Raw genomic sequence first — 20059 nt, 5'->3', positions numbered from 1 at the left:
TCCAAAGTGTATCTCATTTGCAGTTCTCTGTGAAGTTCCCAACCTAAGTGAAATTGTACGCTTGCTTCAGATAGACATCCTACATTGTGATTTCACTTCACAGCATTGTCAGCATCTTTAGTATGAGTTAAATCTCAGATCTCTTCTAGTATAGTTTGGTCTGCTGAAGTTTATGGAGACACCTTAATGAATCTGAATTACCTTGGCCAGGTGCTGGCTGAAGGATCAGGATGTTTATTTCTCAGGAACAAATGGTAAACTTTACCAGCAAGAGTGGACTTGATATTTACTGTGTAATGCAGCTTCTTTTTTTTTGCTGCATTCACAAGAAAGCTATTTGGCTTATATGGGAAAGCTTGACTAGAATCCATTGAAGTCATGTGTAGTTTGGCTGCTAAGGATTTGAGGAAAGCTAAAAGAAAATATTTGGTTTAAACACTGGATTCCAGTGGTGTGTTCTTGGAACAAGAACAAAAATATTTTGCCATTAAATGAAAATATTTTTAATTGCAGGAGAAACCACACTGTATTTGTGATGCCTGCTTGAACCCTTATGTCTACAGAAATGCATTAACAGTAAATTTCAAGTTTTGCATTGGACAGGATTCTTAGTGCAAATAATTCTATATAGTGTGAGGTGTCCCTGCCCATGGCAGGGGGGTTGGAACTAGATGATCTTAAGGTCCTTTCCAACCCTAACTATTCTATGATTCTATCTGCACTAGGTATTATATAATAACTTATTTCTAATATTAATAGGAGCTGTGTTGCCTTGTTTATTGCCTATACATCTAAAATTTGTACTGTGCATCTAAAAATTATTAAAATCCTACTGCTGTGTGCATAGGTGCGTAGCAGCATCAATAGATGTATGCTTCAGGCATCCCTGTACACAGTGTAATAACTGAAGTTGTAAAGTTTAAGTTTTGTGAACTTCCTATAACCATTTTTAAAAAGGAGGTATTTATAGACAAACTAACCTGAAATCTAGTGTTTCTGCAATGGAAAATTGCAGCTAGCAAAGAGCACACTATTATGTCTTCTATAATTTTAGACAAGAAGGGAGTAATGCTAAACCAGTTAAAACCACTAAGCCAACAGCAATTACTCAAGTAATTTACTGAGATTACTCAAGAGCATAAGCGTGGCTATTTGTGAATGTGCCATAGGATTTAGCACACCCCAAAAGAGCTCTCACCTCAGCTCTCAGTTTCCAGTGAACAAAGTAGAATTTTCCAGTAGGGTTGCTTTCCCTATAGCATGTATGTATTAGATTCAGCAGGGGCTTAATGGAATTATGGCATGCTACTAATGCTGCACATCAATTAATTTGCCTAAAATTATTGAATAATATTCAAACTTTTGTAATGGTAGCAATGAAGATGAAACTAAGACCTTCCATGAAGGGGAAAGAAAAGCTTTAGGAACAATACTGTCCATATGGCTTTCAGTGTTCCGTATTAGACACCTGAAGAAGGTAGGTTTTTTGAGATGTAATACTCCCCCAAAAACTGATAATGTCTAAAAGCTTCTTGACTTAATCATCATTGCAGCCAAGACATTAAGTAGTGTGTATGTGCAGGCTGCACCACTTTAGGAACAGTCAAGAGAATGCTTCTTGTTGGTGTTTAAGAAACTACCACTGATGACAATCCAGATCATGGTTCCCCTTCCAATACAAAAAATTGAGTTGGTGATACATGCTGTGAGGAAGACAATAAGACTGAATATGACATGAGATACCGTTTGTTACTGTTCACTTATGTCAATGTTTGGTTATTGGAGCACAGCTTGAATCCTTGAAGAGTTAGCTGTGTGAATGTGTGTAAATATCACAGAATCATAGAATAGTTAGGGTTGGAAAGGACATTAAGATCATCTAGTTCAAACACCCCTATATAATTACTTAATAATAAATAATGAATGTTTAATATGTAAATATGTGGAATCAGACTATCCAAGAGAAGGCTGCAGTAGGACACTTAAGCCAAATGGTACACCCATAACTATTTGAGTAACATTGATCTATTTTTATATTTATAAATGTGATCTACCTAAAGACAAGTTACATGGGAGTTTATGGGGCAACTGAAAAGTAGTGGGCTTTGTATTGTAATTATTAACATAGATTTTATTGATCTCCTCCCTCTTCACAGGTCTTTCCGGACATGCTTCACTAAAATGGAGGGTGAGTAAATATATCTGGATTTGGTACAGAGTAGTAAAACTGAAATCAGACAGTCCAAACTGAACTCCATTTTCCAGCTTCTAATCCATTTACCACCTGAACAGTACAGCTTTAATTATAGTAACATGATTTGTAACAACAGTAAGTACTAGGTAAGGCTATGCTAGATCTGGAGCAATACATAACAAGAAAGTAAAAAAAAACAAAAAAAAAAACCAAAAAAAAACCAACATAAAACACAAAACCAAAAAACAGTGCAGGTTTAACTTCCAGACTTTGAAGTCCAAAAGACTCCATAGCACAAACTGAAATGCTGGACTGCCTTGAGTGTTTCCTGAGAAGTTAACAGTGTTAAGGCATCTTGAGAAACACCTTCAAATTCAGCTGGTTTTACATGCTCTACTATGTAATCCCTTTAAAGTCATCATGCAATAATAGTGCTTTATATGTAACTTTTTTTTTTTCTCATGGATATACTTAACCTAATCCTCCAGTGTCTTATATGCTATAGAAAGTGAACAGAAAAAATTGTATATTGAAACTGGAGTCATAGACATTGTAGAGCTGTAGAGTTACGTCTGCAGAGTCTTGAAGAAAAACTCAAAGTAGATTGAAATGAACTAGCTCAGGTACGGGAAGTAGCGTAGCCATGGCAGCAAGGAATTCAGTGTCAGCTCTAAAATCTGCCTGTAAAGGTAAGTAAATATTTGGACAACTTGTTGGCACAGGGTTCTTCTGCTACAACAGTTAGACTACACTATTTTATATGCTGCTCAGGGTGATCTCAGCCTAAGAAGATAGAACAGCTGTACTTTTTGGCTGCCTAATGTCCGGCGCAACAGGCTTGGAAGTGCTCATGTAAAGAAGAACTGAAAAACTATACTAGTTTTCTATAAGTATCTGTGTAGTAATCTTTCAGTCAAAAAATGTGACGTGGTAACAGATGCTTATTCCTAGTCTTGAGCTGTCAGTACCTTCCCCCCTCCCAGTACTCAAGTATCCCACTCACACTGTAGAGGAAGTGATAATTATCATATCTTCCAATGAATATTACTGGTTCTTGTATGCATATGTTTTCTATAAACAATGTGGTTACATGTTCATGTAATTACTCAGATGATCACTTTACAAACTTAATTTTGTTTCTGTGCTGTTAATCTGAGGAATCTGAGAAGACTAGTGATTTTGGCCAGTACTGTTTCAGAGTGCCTGTTGAAGGCCTGATTCCTTTCCTCTTGGAAACTGCAAACCTGGATCATTTTATTGAGTAGCTTTATAGTGCAGCCTCTACTCAGGAATGTACATGCAGTAGGACACTATTCAACTTGATGAAGAGTGTTGGCCTCAAGCCCCTATGACTGATATTTAATATCCACATGGTTTTGTTTCCTGCCCTGAAACAACATAAACCTGCTAGCACTTCTGGGGCAAAGAGATACCCCATTAAGTTGCCTTCTGAGACCTGTTACCTAAACTTTGCACCGCTGCGTTTATATTCAGTGTCTGAGGGTGTGTTTTACATGAGGATGGAGTTATTATTAGCAACAAATGATTGTTAGAAATCACTATAGCTAAGCCAGCTGACTTCACAATTCCGGTGCCCTTAAAATGGATTTCTGCAAAGGTTTTTTTCCAGAATCTAATGTGGTTTAGACATGAATAATTTACAGGCTTCTTTTATGAGACACCACAAAGGATCGATACAGATATAAAACATATCCACTACTGTATATGCCAGCTATTGCAAAATGCCGTGCTGTTCTTTTCACAGAACAAATTGCAAAGACATGCACCAATTCAATACAGATTATTTTCTTTAAATCATACAAGCTATCCATTAATTGAGCAGGTAAAAGTGATTTTTGTTCTTTTATTTTTTTCTAATTATAAAGTCAGATACCAAAAAAAGAAAAAAAAGTTGCTTTCAGTGCTCAGCTTAGGGAACAATAATGGCTGTTAAGTTCTCAGGGTTTATTTCTATTTAGTCTATTTACTATCTTTGTACACATGCTAATAGTTAGAACCTGTGTTTCCATAAGGGGGTAGCAAGGTGTTTGATACTTATTTTTTTCATATTTATGCTTCTGTGTACTTACACACAAAAGAAAACTGGACATCAGGAAATGTGGTTATTTAGATGGCCTATACTTATTTGACTCTACAGTTAAAAATAGCCAGGAAAATGCACAGAAATGCCTTTGTGAACATCCAAGTTCTAAAAAGTAAATAGATCAGTTTTATACTGTTATAATTAGCCTTAAAAATTAATATTGATGTGAAAGGTGATAGCTGGCTCCATCTAGAATGATTTGGATCTGATTTGAAAGTTCTGCATTTGAGACAGAAGGTTTCTAACTGAGGCAATTCACATAAGGAGAATTTAGGAGAATCTAGAATACAGTGATGCCCTAGTATGTAACCTGAAAATTTATTTGACATTGATTTCTAACTGGAATCTAGTTGGTTAATCTCAAAAAGTGAACAAAAACCACCGTAAGTGGTTAGTTGCTGTAAACAGCAACCTTTTAAGATAGATTACATTTACCACACACCCAGCATTCATGGTTTTTACTGCGAAACCTCAAACTTTTTTCTAGAATATGTACGTGCAGAGTTTACCACCCACCAATACAATGTATCATCATAGTCAAGATTTGCCTGGTTCTAAAAATAGCTTAAAATAGGTATTTTTTCAACTTCTTTAAGTTTGGAGAAAATAAATGTTCAGAAATAACTCTTAGTTTATAGTCAAAACGTAAATTTTGCCAAACTCCTGAATCTGACAGGTTTTACTAGTTCTTGAGTTTCAGTGATGAACCAACACAAGATTTACTGTTGGGGTAAACAGTTTGTATAGTATCAAATGTGTGACTATGTGGAGTATATAGATGTATATGTAGATTTCCCCAGGTCTGGTTATAATTGTTAAAATTCAAGTAACAATATGCACCTACACTTTCATTTGACCTTGGCTGTTATCAGTGTTTTAAACCACATTCCTCTACTGCCTCTGCTCCTAAGGGATTCCCCTAGTGCATTTTATATTCTGGATTGAAACTACTCTTACCCAGCTGCCCTATGGGGTACATATTTCTATATGATATTGGAATGACTCAGCACTCTCTAGCCATAGCGTTTTTCCTAAGAATTTAATCCAGTTTAAAAAGGTTTTTTAAATTGATAATTTCACTGAGCTGATTTAAAGTACAGACACAAATAGCTTTTTTTCTCATAGCAAAGGAAACGGTAAATTTTAGCACTTACGTAGTATTGAGTTCCAGGGGAGGAGGGGTTTGGGTTTAAGGGTGTCAAGAACCCCTTTAATTGACTTTGCCATTCAAGGAAACTGTAATGTCAAACTTAGTTGATGGTATAAAATGCTAGTTCTTCAGAATAAAAGCATTTTTACCCTTACCTTGCATCCTGTTTTTAAAGATGAGAATGTCTTCAGCAACTGAAAGAACTTAAATTGGCAAAACCAGCAAACATCCTTAGTGGTCATATATATGAGATCATAATCACTGTTAAAACTGAACATTTAAGAAGTTAAATTGCCTTTCCCTACCTGTACTGTGTTATCTGCACTTGATGTTTCATGCAAAATATTCACAAAGTGCACACACTTAGCTGTGCTTTTAATATTTTTTTTTTATTTGTTTATTCATTAACATTTTATCCTCGTGTTTGGTGGAAAACAGAATCCAAACAAATATTTTCAATCGTAATAAGAAAGCATATCAGTTATTAAATGTCAACATTGTTTATCAGAGCTCTTTTTTTAGCTTTAACTACCTGACAGTATTTTTATTTAAAAAATCAAAAGTGTTTAATGTTTTAATCAGATGGTTACTAGAGATGTGACATTAGTTTACATGGTCTGAGTGGTTACTTCTTACTCAGCAAACATGCATTCTTGGCTTGCTGCAATGTTTAGTAAAATGTGTTTGTGTAAAATACTATGGAAGGTGATGCAAAATAGTTTTTCCTTCATACTGTAATTATCTGGTGATTACAAGTAGGGATTGTTAAAAGTATAAGAGGTAAATGCTAAATAGAAGGAGAAAATGTCCCAGTTAAGAGGTTAAGCACTAGTATTTCCTGACAAACCGCTATGGATTCTGCATACTTTGAAATACTCAAAACTCAACTGGACAGTCCTAAGTAACTTGACAGAGCTCTACGTTTAGCCCTACTGCATGACCTCCTTAGGTGTCTTCTAACCTAAACTCAGCTGTGGTTTACAGTCAACTGTCTGTGCCCTAATTTACCTTATGTTTCAGTCACAGGAAAAGATGGAAGTACTGTAGACCAGATAATTTATAAAAGAAAATGGATACTCAGTATAAATTTATGTTTTTGTTTCCACTTGTACTATTTTAAAACTTAGTTTCCAGACTGACTTGTTTGAAATACATTTTTTAATGTGTTTATAGGCTGAGCTGCTCTGTATTAACTCTGAAAAAAAAGGCATTTATCATGGAAAGCATGAGCCAGAGTTAATTTTAGAGGTGATAGCAAATGCTGCTGTTATAAAGCCTATTTTCCTGTTTATGGTAAGAACAGATCTTCTCTTTTTGTTGTACTTATTATCTTGCCAAAAAAAGAGGTCATTAGCAAGGTGAATCTCTGTTTTTTTAGTACTGCTGTAAATACAATTTTAGGAAATACAGCTGCTGTACAATACAAGTTTTCAGATGAAAACCTGTGAAATATTCAGATAGTTACAGAAGCAGTATTTTAGTCCCATTACTGTTATTGATGTTGTTTGTATTTGATATGAGGGATGTCAAGAATTTGTTTTTCTTTCCTAGAAACCATATGGGAAATATTGGTCAAACACAGAGAGGTACCTGCAGTTTCTCTTACACAGTTAACTTCTGTAGACTAAGAAGGGGTTTTCTAAAAGCTGAAGTGGTTGCAATTAATAAAATCCATTTAGGTGTCTTAGCTGAGCTCAGATTAGCAGTACTTAAATAATACAAGCAATATACCCATATAAAACCTAAACAAACAAACAAAACCCCAACCTATTTTGAATATAATCGTGCAAACCCCTGGGAAGCCCACGAATATATAATATGGACAAACTTAATTTTTCACCCCATACTCAGTAATACAAGTGCAGAAGTACAGTCAGTTTTCTAGGTTTTCACTTTTAGGTGAGGATCTCAAAAATATTTTTAAAAATGGAGAGATAAGAGAAAATTAAGGTGTTTTTTTTTCTTTCCCCAAAATATATATGTATAAACTTATTTGAGTGTTTCAAAATACAGTCCCAGCCCATCAAAATCTTTGATAAAGGAGGCTGGTCCCAGGTCCCTTGTAACTGGGCTGTCAAAAAACAGTGAAAATTCTTATATAATAAATAATTAGAAGCAATTTGCCCAACATCACAATGCAGAGCTGGAAATAGAATTCTAGTCTTCTATTTAAAAATCCTAAGACAAAGACTAGATTTACAGTGTTCCCTATCTTCTACACATTTGGGGATTTCTTTTTTTTTTTTTTTTGGCAGGCTAACAAAGCTTAGCATAGCACTGTGGGCTTATGTGGCCTTCTTTCCCTCTGTAGCATTCTTGGAACAATGTTGTAACAGGATGATGCTAAAAGGATTTTTCCAGCACTTTCTGATTCTGAAATTGCTTCTCATACTTCATATACCAGAAGTCTGATCTGTCTCACGTCTGTGCAAGCATGTGCACGGCTACTATCCCTGTTACTAGTATGTTTGAAGTCTGGGCTTATTTCAAAATGTTTAATCCAGTTCCTCACTAAATACTTATCTATAGATTTAGTAGATAATCAGAGAAGAGAATGAATTTGTCAGAAGAAAAACTTTACTGAGTACCCAGCAGCAGCCTTCCAATGTGTAAGAGAAAATTACCAACCAAGAGTCTGATGTCAGGCTCTCTACAGAGGGGCAAGGAAAGAGAATGAGAAACAGCAATCTGAAATCGAGAAAGCGAGTTCCATCTAGATAAAAAGAAAATGTATTTCAGTATGATGATATTTAAGCATTGGAGTGGGTTCCCCAGGGAAACTGTGAGGTCTGAGAGGCTGAGACCCAACTGGACAAAGCTGTGGGCAGCCTCGCCTGAATTTGGTGTTGACAAGGGTTTGAGGAGGAGGTTGAAATCGGTGGCCTCCAGAGGTCCATTCCTGCCTGATTGTCTGATTTGATTTGCAGCTAACCCTGGCACTGAATGTGACAACTTTTTAACAGGCAGCATGCAGGAGTACTTAAGAGTTTAGGACAGGAAACAAGATGTAACTCTGATCCTCTCAAGGAAAATTTAGCTAAGTAGAGAAGATGTAGGCAGATTGCCTCCTGTGGCTTAATTCTGTGTTTTTGCAATATTTTCCTGTTATTCTCATTAGCCTTTTCCTCAACATTTCTGTGAAGAAATTAACAAAATTATAAAATAACGTTTAGAAAATACAAGCATGAAGCAGAGAGGAAATCTGAGATGTGAGTGAGAGTGCATAATAGGTGGTTATGGGGTTGTTGGTGGTTTTTTTTTTAGAAACACCCACAGGTACTGCAGGTTTTCCAGACAGACTAGAAAAATGTTTGTCTGGAGTTATTTCTATTAGGTGATAACAAAGGCTGCTTTTGTTTGAGAGAAATATGTTAAAAAGCTGCTTCTTTTCATTAATTACATTTGGTCAGTAACTCCATAGAGATACTATTGTCAGGGCTGTGGATGCCAACACTTTCTCATAGCAGTTATCCCTGAACTGGCACACCTCAGCTCAAGGCATCATTAATCAGCATCAATTATATTCATACTAGATTCCCATCAGTTTCAGGTTGCAGAATACTCTTCCAATGCCTTATTACTTTCTGTTGCCTTTCCTAGTGTGTGCAGCCTTGGTGACATCTATATTTACAACTCATTCTGATTTATTTATAAGAGCAGAATAAGAATCTCCACTGTTAACAATGAAGACATCTCTAAGGTCTGCCTACATATAAACGTGTGATGCCTAAAGGCAAGATGATGCTATGGCATTTTCCATTGAGACATTTCATGGAAAACTGTCAAGCCTCCTCACCTGAGATCTGCTGAGATTTGCCCCTCTTCTCACACTAGAGACTTGAGAAGACTCTTCATCTTTTTTCTCATTGGATTTTAGGAAGAACCCTTCTCCCTGTATTAAGACTCATCCTTTCTGCATCCTCCTCCAAATCAATTAAAAAATATGAATCAAAGGAAAAGACACTTCAGAACACATTTTTACAACAGTAAATGTACATTTGGCAGGACAGAACACTACCCAGAACCTTTTACTTTGGCTTCATGACATCAGAAGCCATCTAGTCACATCTGTGCAAACTGGCACAAAGACTCATTGGGAAGTACTTTTCAGTCTAAAAATTCATCCATTAACCAACATTTTCCCAACTGGGCCCCTTGCACCAAATCTCTTGGTCATGACTTTCCATGAGTAGAACCAGGGCATTTTGCTTCCATGTAAGAATAAGCCCAAAATTATTTCTGGATACATTTCAAATACAGTGGAACAAAGGTTCACATAGAACTTTTCATCAGACTCATTTACCTTTTGATTCCTCTGAAGCAGAAGATGTGTTGAAGCCCTGTTAATATACAGAATATCAAAAGAAGCATGTCATATTTAAAATTCGGAACTGATGAGTCAGCTCTGTCTTTTGCTTCGTATCTCTAAGGTTCATGACTCATTCATGTACTTGAATGATGTCTGTCAGAATGTTTTTAGCTGTTATTTTTTAGTCTTGCACAAAGTAATATTGAGATTTCATTTGAGACTATTTTGTATGCCTTCTGGTATTTTTCCTCAACCCTTTTTAAGCTCTTGGAGAAATAAGCATGGGATTGTACTAGTATCTTCTGTATTTGAGGAGCATCACAACCAACACACACACCCCTAAAAAAAAAAAGGCACCAAAAGCAGCCTTCTGTTGGTGTTCAGTGCATTAATTAATTAAGGCTAGTTGCTGGTCCTTTTATTTAAAAGGAGAAAAAGCATCTCCTCTTATGCTAGCCAGAAAGAAAACAAAAAGTAAGTACTTTAGAAAGGTAAGTAGATAAACAGCTAGAATAGAAGGATCTTTTCTCATTTCTGTCCTTTTCCCGGCTTTTATTGATGCTGCCATTGTGCCTCTTCTGAAGCTTCTTGCGCTGCCAGCTACCACAGCCAGGGCGACAGGTTAGACGGGAGGTTATCCCAGTATGACAGATCTCTCCAAATGTTCCATACTGAATTTACATTCGGATGCTAACAGCAGCCACTTTTTTTAAAGGAAAAAAAAAAGTAGGCCACCTGTCCCTCATGCGATTTTGTCAGCTGCTTAGGTTTAAAAATAGTTTCTGCTAAAAGAAAAAAAAAAAAGTCTTCATACTAATAGAATCCTAAATATACAATAATGAGATAAAAATTATATTGCTTATAAAGTTGAATGGGGAGTGGGTAAATCTTACCAGGTTTGGATTGTTCATTCACATTCCAGTCTTTTCCCTCTATTTTTTATCTCCTTTCCCAGCTGAATAAGATAAAATTCTCCTTCATAGAAAAAATCACACACACAGACAAAAAGAGATCATCTAGCAACTCCTATTCAGCTACTGTCAGTCTGTGTTAAAATTTAGGAGTTTTTTGTTCTGCATTTCTGGGTAAAAGTCCTGTAAACTTTTGTGGGAGAGGATACTTGCTAGAAGTCAAGAGGTTTAGCACAACTATTCTGCTTCAGATGGGCCTGCTGCAAAAAAATCCTAAGGCTGAGAAATGAAAAGGAAGCTACACAGGGATGATGATAAGTTAAGAGAGGAAAACCATTTAGAAGCATGGAGAGACGATAAAGTAGATAAGGCTGAATAGCAAAGAACTATAATGGGCTAATTCAGCTGTGAGTTGACTTTGTGATGGTTGTTACAGCTAAGCAGTCTTCTTTTAATTTTCATGCATTTAATGTCATATGCAGAAATTCTTCCAATGTTACAGAAAAGCCTTAATAAGCCTTTTCAGCTGCCTAGCATCATTCTTCTTATCTACTAGGTGTTTTCAGAAATGTTACCTCTTTTCCTAAAGAGGTTGAGAATATTTCCTGTACTTCTGCTCAGTGCAGTTTCCTAGAATCACCTTGAGTTTTGGACTTGCAGATAGAGACAATCAGAATTTATTTTTATTGTTCCCTGATTTCCGATTTCCCCCTACACCCTTTGTCAAGTAAGAAGCTGTGCTCTTAGAATTTATTCTGAAGCCTTGTTTCCTTCAAGAAAAGCATTTCTTCAAATGCTGCTGTTGTGTATAGAAAACTCTGAAGCTGGAGGCAGTGATTTTGGATACATATATTTTTAGATAGAAAATCAGTTTTTGGCTTCAGTCTTAAGGGAAGCTGGTTTAAAGAATCTGAACCAGTTCTCTTCTTTCATAGCTTCTGAAGCATGGCTGATTTCATACAGTTTGAATACTAAAAGCATTACCAAAACCAAACAAACAGTCATCCCCTCCGAACCCCACCCCGTAATAGTATCCAAAGGAAAAAAGTAGGATAAATTTGTGATACGGTTTTTCCTGCTTATTTAAGTGAAATATTGAGCAGAAAATGCAAGGTTTGTTTTCAGTTACTGCTTTGTTAAAAAAAAACAAACAAACAACCCACACTGTAGTCTAAATCAGTTTTTCCCATGAGCTTAAGCAGGGAGTATAAATTCTACAGAGTTTCAGCATTTTTTTAACTGAAATTATCCAAGTATGTTCTCAAGAACATGTAAGACTTTGGAAAAAACAGTTTGGAAAACAGTATCTCTGCTCAGCTTTTGATTATGAAAACAGCTAATACAGTGTTTTGAGGAATGTAAACTGTATGAGGTACCAAGATTAGGCAAATGGGAAACAACAATCACAGCATCTGTAAATCTCGGGAATTAGCAGAGAGTATCTGGAGGAAGCCTCTGCCCTTCAGAGGTGCTTCAAGCAGCCCCAGGCTGGACACTGGGAAGCGCAGCCTCATTGACCAGGCAGCGAGCGGCATCCAACAGCAGCCCGCCACCGCGAGGGCTCGCCAGCCCGCCGCACGCCGCCGGTCAGGAGGCAGCCGAGCCACCCGGCGGGGCCAGCAGCCGAGCAGGGCCGGGCACGTGCGGGGCGGTCTGTCTGTGTGTCCCGGACAGGCCATTGGCCTGCCGCCGCTTCCCGCCTCCTTTGAAAGCTTGGGAAGGGCGGGCGGCCCCAGCACCTCGGCAGTCGGGCGGCAGGGGCGGGTCGGGACGGGGCAGGACGGGAGCGGAGCGCCGGGCTGGAGCGGGAGGCCGCAGGTAATCCCCGGGGAGCCTGGGGGCGGCTGCGTGCTTCACTCGGAGATGTCCCTCAGGAGGATCGAGGGCGGGTTCGGTTGACTTTCGTGAGCTTCACTGGGGTCTATTTCCTCACGGGTCTTCTTCCAGAGTGGTAGCGTTCATCAGTTTCCTAAGTTTGTACGGTCAGCATAGCAGGGCTTGCTTTGGCAGCTTAGTGCTTTATAATAAGTAGTGTTCTTTGCATATTTATTTGGTTTCAGCTTCAACTGACTTGTTAAGGTAGGCTTGCTAAGTAGCTGAGCTTGTGGTTGTACTAGCAGTGATGATTTACAGATGGGTTTTTTAAGGCACTAACTTCTACAATACATGGTGGTTGATTCTCCATCACTGGGCACTTTTTGAGATGAACACCAGACAGGGTGCTGGTAGGGTGCTAGTCCACATGATGCTTTATCATACTTTGGACCATACGATCCTTGAGGTCCCTTCCAACCTGGTATTCTATGATGCAATAGGTAGGGCAGTGCTTTTGAACTGTGATTCTGATGAAGTAGTAATGGGAAAACTTGTCTTAGGTTTGGGGTTTTTTTTTTTTGTACTGTCTTTTGATCTACTTGATCAGTTGCCAAAAAATAGTGACATTGATGGTGTTAAAATGATTAGCTGGAGACAAAAAAAATTATATAATCACTGAAATGCATCTAATTTCAAAATGGTGGAACTTACTTTTGTTGGGTGATGTTAAGCATTTAGTAAGTGTATGCTGATGAAGAATCTCTTGTGAATTGATATTCTGTGTACATTTGACTGATCTCCTGTTTCCCCTTTGAAAGAATTTATTCTTTCATAATTGGATGGAAATAATAAATCATTCTGGAGTTACTCCCATTAGTTTCAAGGTAGGAGTATCAACTAGCACCTTCTTAGATATAATAGGGCTGCTGTGAGAACCAGTATACAGAATGTAGTGTTAGGCCTGTATAGAGGTAGTTTGCAGGATTGCCCTGATTAATACCCTACTTGAAGAAAAAGCAATGAAGAATTATGCAGGGTTGTACTTATGGGGAAGTATGGGACACATAAGTATAAAATACCAGTGTATGTTTTCATCTGTCCTTAACACAGCTGTAATAGGGGCTACAAAGATGTGTGAGCTCATTAGAACATTAGTTCTGAAACTACTTAAGCTGAGCACAGATACATGGTTCTTCCCTATCAGATTTCTGCATAGATGTCTGCTATGGCTTGACAAGCCATAAAAGCACAAGCAGATTTTTTTTTTTTTTTTTTTTTTTTGTACTACTGCTTAACTCTGTCTATAAACTGTAAAGTCAGCCTGAACTAGAAACTCCCCTATGGTTCTTGCTTTCTCTCCTACCCCTGCCAAACCTCATCTTGCAGGTTCAGTTCTGTCCTGTGGTAGAACTAAGCAGGATTCTGCTGATAGCTGCCTTTGAAAACTGCTTGGGGTGCCTCTTTGGAAATAGTCAGAATTTTAATGCACAGGCTGGCTGTGTGCATTTATAGAATTACTGTTTCCAGTAATATCCCAGCTGATCTCATGAAAAGGGGAAAAAATAAACAGTAATGAAAAAGATGCTAGCTTTATTCCAGCTGAAAGGAACAGTACTTTTTTTTCCTCTCAAAACTTTTCTCCTCCCTCACTTCTGTCTGCCTCCCTGGGAGGTGAGAATGTGATTCGTGTGCTAGTCTTACCATGGAATTTTGTATGTGTGTGAGAGTTTTCTTTTTTCTCATAAGTAATCATTCTGCAAGTCTTAAGTTCTTTCTCTCGTAATTCCTGTCTGAAAAGGACCTTGTGAAGTTAATCTAGTTTAATGCTTGAGATAGGTGCTGCTAATTACGTGACTTCACAAATATGCCACTTGCTCTCAAAAGTCTGTTGCTATGCAAGACTTGCAAACATTAGTTACCAAACTGGTTACAGACCATCTCTGCAAGCTGCTTTTCACAGATGCACCTCTGAGGTCAACTGTAGCTCTGTGCCCAAGTTCTACACTTAAGCAAGTCACCTGTAAGGATGGGCTTGTGGGGTTGGATGTCAAGTCTAGCCTTGAACAGAGTGAGCTAAAGGACTTACTCTTTGCTCCCTCAAATGTAGTGGCTTCAAAGAATAATACTTAAACAGTGTTTAAGGTGACTGTTGAATCTAAATAATTTAGGAGAATGCCAGTAAATTTTCCCTTCTTTCATTTTAACCTTCAATTTTTTTTCTTCATTAAAAAGAGGGTGTCTCTATTTAGCATTTCCTGTATGTGTGTTTGCATGTAGATACGTTTGTTTTTTTTTCCATTCACTATTTCTACCCTTGAACTGTCACTGTGTCAGCCATTATCTTCTTTGTATAGCATCCTCAAGTAAATCCCACACAACTTGCACGTAACTAAGTGTATGCAGTTGAGTATGTGCATGGGTCTGTGTATCAGTTAAAAGCAAACACCCTGCCCATCGGCCCTCTGGGTTTTTTGGTTTTGGTTTTTTTTTTTTTTTCATTACTTTTAAAGGATTACCGGGTTATAGGAATTGGGGAGCAGGTGACGAGGAGTGCTGTGAGGTTCCAACAGACTCCTTTGATTCAGCACTACAGGTGTGTGAGCTGCAGGAGCAGCAGTGCTCTGGCTGAGTTGTATATCTGGTTATAAAACGCTGTTGGTGTTAAACCTGCAGGAGGGAAAACCTGGTGTGTATACCAGCTTTCTGCCCGTCCAGTATTGGATCGGGCAGAGCTTCCCCGTCCCACAGACCTCTGAGAGTGCAGAAAATGTTTCCACCCTGTGCTGGAATAGAGCAGATTTACTCTTCCCTCCCCCCACGCTTTTGTGGGCAGAAACAAAGTGTGAGCAACCGCAGCAGAATAGCCAATAGCGGGGCGAAGGGGGTTTTCCAGGGACGTGACAAACAGCGGTCAGGCGCTGCCCGTGCTGGCAGGGCCGTGACGCCGTGCGGGGGACAGGTGCGGGCCGGCAGGGCCAGCTGCAACCCTTCGCTCTGTGTGCGGGAGCCGACACCTCATTAGCCCCCCCCCCCTTCCCCCGCCGATCACGTGCTTGTTACGCTGGAACTCCCAACACTATCTGCTCGCTACGTGATGATGGGGAACTTCTAATTAGGGAGGAAAACCCTACCCTTATACCCTCAAAGCCCGATGCAAACAGCAGAGGTTTCGGTGGCTAATCCTGCATTTGAGGACAAGGTTCGGGAACTTAAATCCCCCTGCCAAACAGGGAAGCCTTTCCTTGCTCAGGGCTGGCTGCGGCCCCGGACACCTCTTCCGCTGCAGGAGCCACGCTTCTGACGCTGAGCTGGCCCCAGGAGGGCAGCTGTTACCTTTTCACCAGCGCTTCATGGGCGCAGTATTCGTGTCGGTATCCCGTTTGGCGAGCTGGCTTAACCCTTTCCCGCGGCAGAGGGGACCAGCCGCCCCCCAAGGGACAGACATCTGTGGCTGAGGAGGAGGCGGCGGCGGCGGCTGTAGGCACGGCAGAGGGGATCCGGGCAGGGAGGGGAGGCCCCGAAGGGGCACCAGCATCTCCGCATCTGCCAAGACCTCTCGTTCCCCGGAGGCGGTGCCGTTCCCGGCGCGGTTAAGGCGGCTCGGCAGCGCCGGGAGGAGGCTGGCGGCGGGCAGAGAGCGCGCGCGCAGAGCGGGGAGCGGGCGGGCCCGCGCCTCGTCGGCAGCCGGCACCTCTCCCGTCGGGCGGGCGGGGCCTGGGTCCCGGTGCGGGCCCCGGCCCCGGTGCCGCCGGTTTCTGTAGCCCTGCCCGTGACTGGCAGCAGCGGCGGGGTGAGTCACGGCTTGGAAATGGAGTGGGCGGGTGCGCGTGCAGGAGAATGAATGATGTCAGGGCGGAGTGCGGCTCGCGCGGCCAGCATGAGGCGGTAAACACGGCGGCGCAGAGCGAGCGGGGGCCCCCGCGCCCCCCGCCCCGGATCACCGCTGTTGAGGGAGACCTCTGCGGGGAGTGTCGCCGCCGCTGACGCCCTTAACGCCAGTCCCCTTCGCCGGGAAGGAGAAGAGTCAGAGAGGAGCCAGCACAGGGCAGGGGAAGGTAGAGATTGTGGCAAACTTTCTAGCTGCTTCTGCGTGCTGCTACCTCAGCGGTGGGAGTGTCTGGCCGTAAGAAACTGCAAAGCCCAAACCTAAGAGCCCCGAGGCTCCAGAAATGATTTCCAGCTGCCTTTAGAGGAGGAACTGCCAGCAGTGCAAGCTTTTGTGTGTACAGCTGAGAAGATAAGTTGGGAACGGCACAGGTGGATTAAACGGCACGGCGTACCACAGGTGCGCACCTAGAGAACTTGCTTCACGGAAGACCTCTACGTGAGAACTGGGAAGAGCAGTCCTACGTTTGCGTTCTCTTCCGTTTCTGAAGTGTGTGTTTTACCTGTAAAATAGTCTTAATTCTACTCTTGAAGAACCCCTTTTAACTAAGGAGGACACCTGCTGTTTTGATTTCCCTTGCAAATACGTAATGTATGGAACATACTTAGCTTACTTGTGGTATTGTATGTTCGTGAGGTGGGCAGTGTGAGTGTGTGCATAGGTAGCACTTAGAGCAGTACAGCGTGCTTAGCTGAACAGGAGGGGACTTCAGAATGCCGTATTTTTAGCTTAGGAAGTTAAAGGGTTACTGTAAGGGTCGTAATGGTGTTGTAAAGGTGCGTTGCTATACGGTTTGTTTGGGGTTTATTTTGTTGCTGTATGTCTGCTCTGTTGAAGCAACTCTTAAACTTCCTGAAGTGCAGCTGAACTAAACTTCTTGACTTAGTGACAGTGTTTTTCTATTAACATTGCATGGTTTCTGGTATACTTTTAGCTCAAAATCCTTGCGAAAAGTAGTTAATGATTAATTTTCTGGCAAGATAATAAAACTCCTACAATATAGTGTAGACTATTTGTTGTTTAGTTTAATATATTTCTAATCTTTTTATTTGATTTTTTTTTTTTCTTAAGGCCTTAGAAAATCAAATACCTGTCTATCCTCTAACCACTTAATGGCTGTTAGTTTATACTCAATTATATAGGTGAATGGTTCTATAGTGGTATTAGCTAAACTGGAGCAGGTGCATGGTATTTTCTGAGTCAGTGGGCCTTACAAGAGTTTTGGCAAGCTTCATGTTGCATTTTTTAAATGGTTTGTCTAAAACCAAACTGCTTTAAAATTATATTTAATGTAGTTGCTTATATGTACCTTTATTTGACAGGGCAGGTTTTTGGAGACTGTATAACCTTATATATGTCTTTCCTGTGAAAGCAATAACTTCCTTATTTTAACCTAACTTAAATGACCTAGGGCTCAATTTACTAGAAAGGTCAATGTGCTTGCTGCCATTCTTATTTTTCTTTTTCCTTTAGGGTAGAATTTACAATGCTTTTCAGTAAAACTGATCTTAGAGAAGCATACCCTTTTGTCCTTCAGGAAAATATTCAAGAGTACCCTATGTAGTAAGTGCAGTTGCAAGGGGTATTTGGACAAATCAAAATGGTGGTGGTGGGGAAAGTTCAGGTGAAATCATAAGATGATGACAATATTATGGTGATAAAGGCCCAAAATAAGATTGATTTCAGAACTGGCCTTGAAGTGAACTTACATAATGGAGAAATGAGAACTTGAAGAGAGCAAAGGTGGAATTTTATTTATTTATTTATTTATTACTCTACTGTTAAGTTGGTTATCTGAATCTAGAATGACTTGTATGTGCCCCTAAATTTTAAGTCTTGAGCCATGGTTGACATATTGATGAGCATCTGTTTTCCTGGATCATAAAAGCATCTTCTAATCTATTCTAATACTGTAAGACACACAAATAAATGGTAGGGCTTAACAGCCTTGTTTTCATTAAGTTTTCTTTTGAACTCAAAAATTCATGTTCCATGTAGTCATCAAAAGTATTATATCATGGAAACAGTATTGTGAAAAACTTCATGTTTCCTTTTCAATAAAAAGGTAAAAACACACCCCCCCCCCTCCCCCATACCTCCCTGTCTCTGGGAGAGCTGAATAAGAGACTTAAGTTTTTTTTTATTCTGAAATCAGAAGATTCTTTATTTACAGTGTACTAGTGTACCAAATACAAGTATGAAGTCTGAAAAATGCTGTATTGATTTTTAAGGATTAATAAAATTAAAAAATAATATCAAAACAAGTGATGGATTTAAAAAAGGTAGTTTTTCTTAAGGATCAGGGAATGTGAAAGAAGGTTTTTGAGGAAATGTCTCATCACACATAAGTTTCTTAGTATAAAAGTGGGCTTTGAAGATGCAGATATTTGTAACAAAATAGCATACATCATCTTCTGTTTGATTTTTTTTTTTCTAATTTTGATGGGCTGTTGGCCTGCAATGTTCTTTGATACTATTTGTGGGGAGTGGACAATACAGATGTTGTGACATTTTATTTAGTATGGGTATGGTATTGCGGTAGTCTGAACAGATGCTGGGAAGATTAATGTAACACTAGGTCCACTGTCTTCAGAGATCTCTGTCTGTTGGGAGAATTGTTTGTACCATGGACACCACTGTCCCCAAAGATGCTGCGGACACTAAGAATGTCAGGCATTCAGGCACCACTGTCCCAGCAGATGCTGGAGACTTCAAGAGCTGCTGATGGGGAAAGTTTCATGGAACAGAGATAGCTCTGTCTTGTTTGTTCTGCACCAGTTTGAAAGCTATTTCTTAGCTATACTGAATCTGACTGTGCTAGTGTGGCTGTAGAGCTATAGAGCTTTAATAGCTGCAAGTGTCTTCTGTATGAGGAGACTTGCTTGTCACTGTCTACCTCAGAATAGCTCTTGCATGGAGATATGTGTATGTGCAAAGAATAAAGTACTTCTTACAATAATTACTAAAATGAAACTGTGTACTAGAACTATGCTTCAGGAAAACCTGTTACTTGCCCTTTAGCTAACGTATATGTAGTATCTGTAATAGAAGGAGCCTGCTGTGCCTTGAGGTCATTCGTGTGGCTGCTGAGTACAACTTCTGCCTTAGAGTGTGTTAAGTCCTTTTCAAAATGTGCAGTGTCAAGTATGGGGGGTCTTGTTCTTTGTAATCGCATTAGAAAATAATGAAGTCTAGTCTGTTGAATGAGTGGAGAAACTAAAATAGTTTGTCAGAGAATCTGAAGCTGTTGAGTTAATCCTTGCAAATAGAATGGTCCTTAACAAAACAATTTTCAGGTCTAAATCCTTGAAGAAAATAATTCTTGAACTTAATTACTCAGGAAAACTTTACTGCATTCACTCTGACAAGACAGTTTTATAGTAACAAAGCACATACTCAATTCAGCCTTAATTTTCCAGATAAAATACTTTTTTCTCAGATGTGTAACCCTAGAAAAGGAGAGCATCTTGTTCACTTGAAGGTACCTGACCAAAACAGCAGGTATCTTGCTTTCACTTCTTCAGTTTATGTCGGTTAACTTGCAACTGCTGTATTTAAGTTTCAAGGACATCATACTTGTGGGTTATTTTTTTTTGTTTTTATAAGCTTCATAAACCAAAACTAACTTGCTGCTATCAGTGGAAGTGCGAAGCTTTCAAAAGATGGGCTTTGCTGCTGCACAAAGCAGTA

At 39.6% G+C, this 20059-nt stretch overlaps 1 protein-coding gene across 3 annotated transcripts in view; it reads left to right on the top strand.

The window, feature by feature from the left end:
• The first annotated feature begins 2156 nt into the window (after positions 1-2156).
• The window catches only part of SGMS2 (sphingomyelin synthase 2), a 43638-nt gene continuing 25735 nt past the window's right edge, over positions 2157-20059 (top strand). Inside the window, exon 1 of one of the 3 annotated variants that reach the window (XM_057404579.1) lies at positions 2157-2188. The gene's annotated coding sequence lies outside the window, so the exon portion shown is untranslated. Of the gene's footprint in view, positions 2189-12365; positions 12487-16813; positions 16859-20059 lie in introns of those variants that run through there. The other 2 variants (XM_057404578.1, XM_057404580.1) reach the window with 2 other exon arrangements.

The sequence above is a fragment of the Pezoporus wallicus genome, unplaced genomic scaffold, assembly GCF_028554395.1.
Source record: "Pezoporus wallicus isolate ANWC-B61680 ecotype Strahan unplaced genomic scaffold, APGP_CSIRO_Pwel_v1 contig_1583, whole genome shotgun sequence".
Classification (NCBI taxonomy): Eukaryota; Metazoa; Chordata; class Aves; order Psittaciformes; family Psittacidae; genus Pezoporus; species Pezoporus wallicus.
This window is presented reverse-complemented; position numbering and strand designations above follow the sequence as displayed.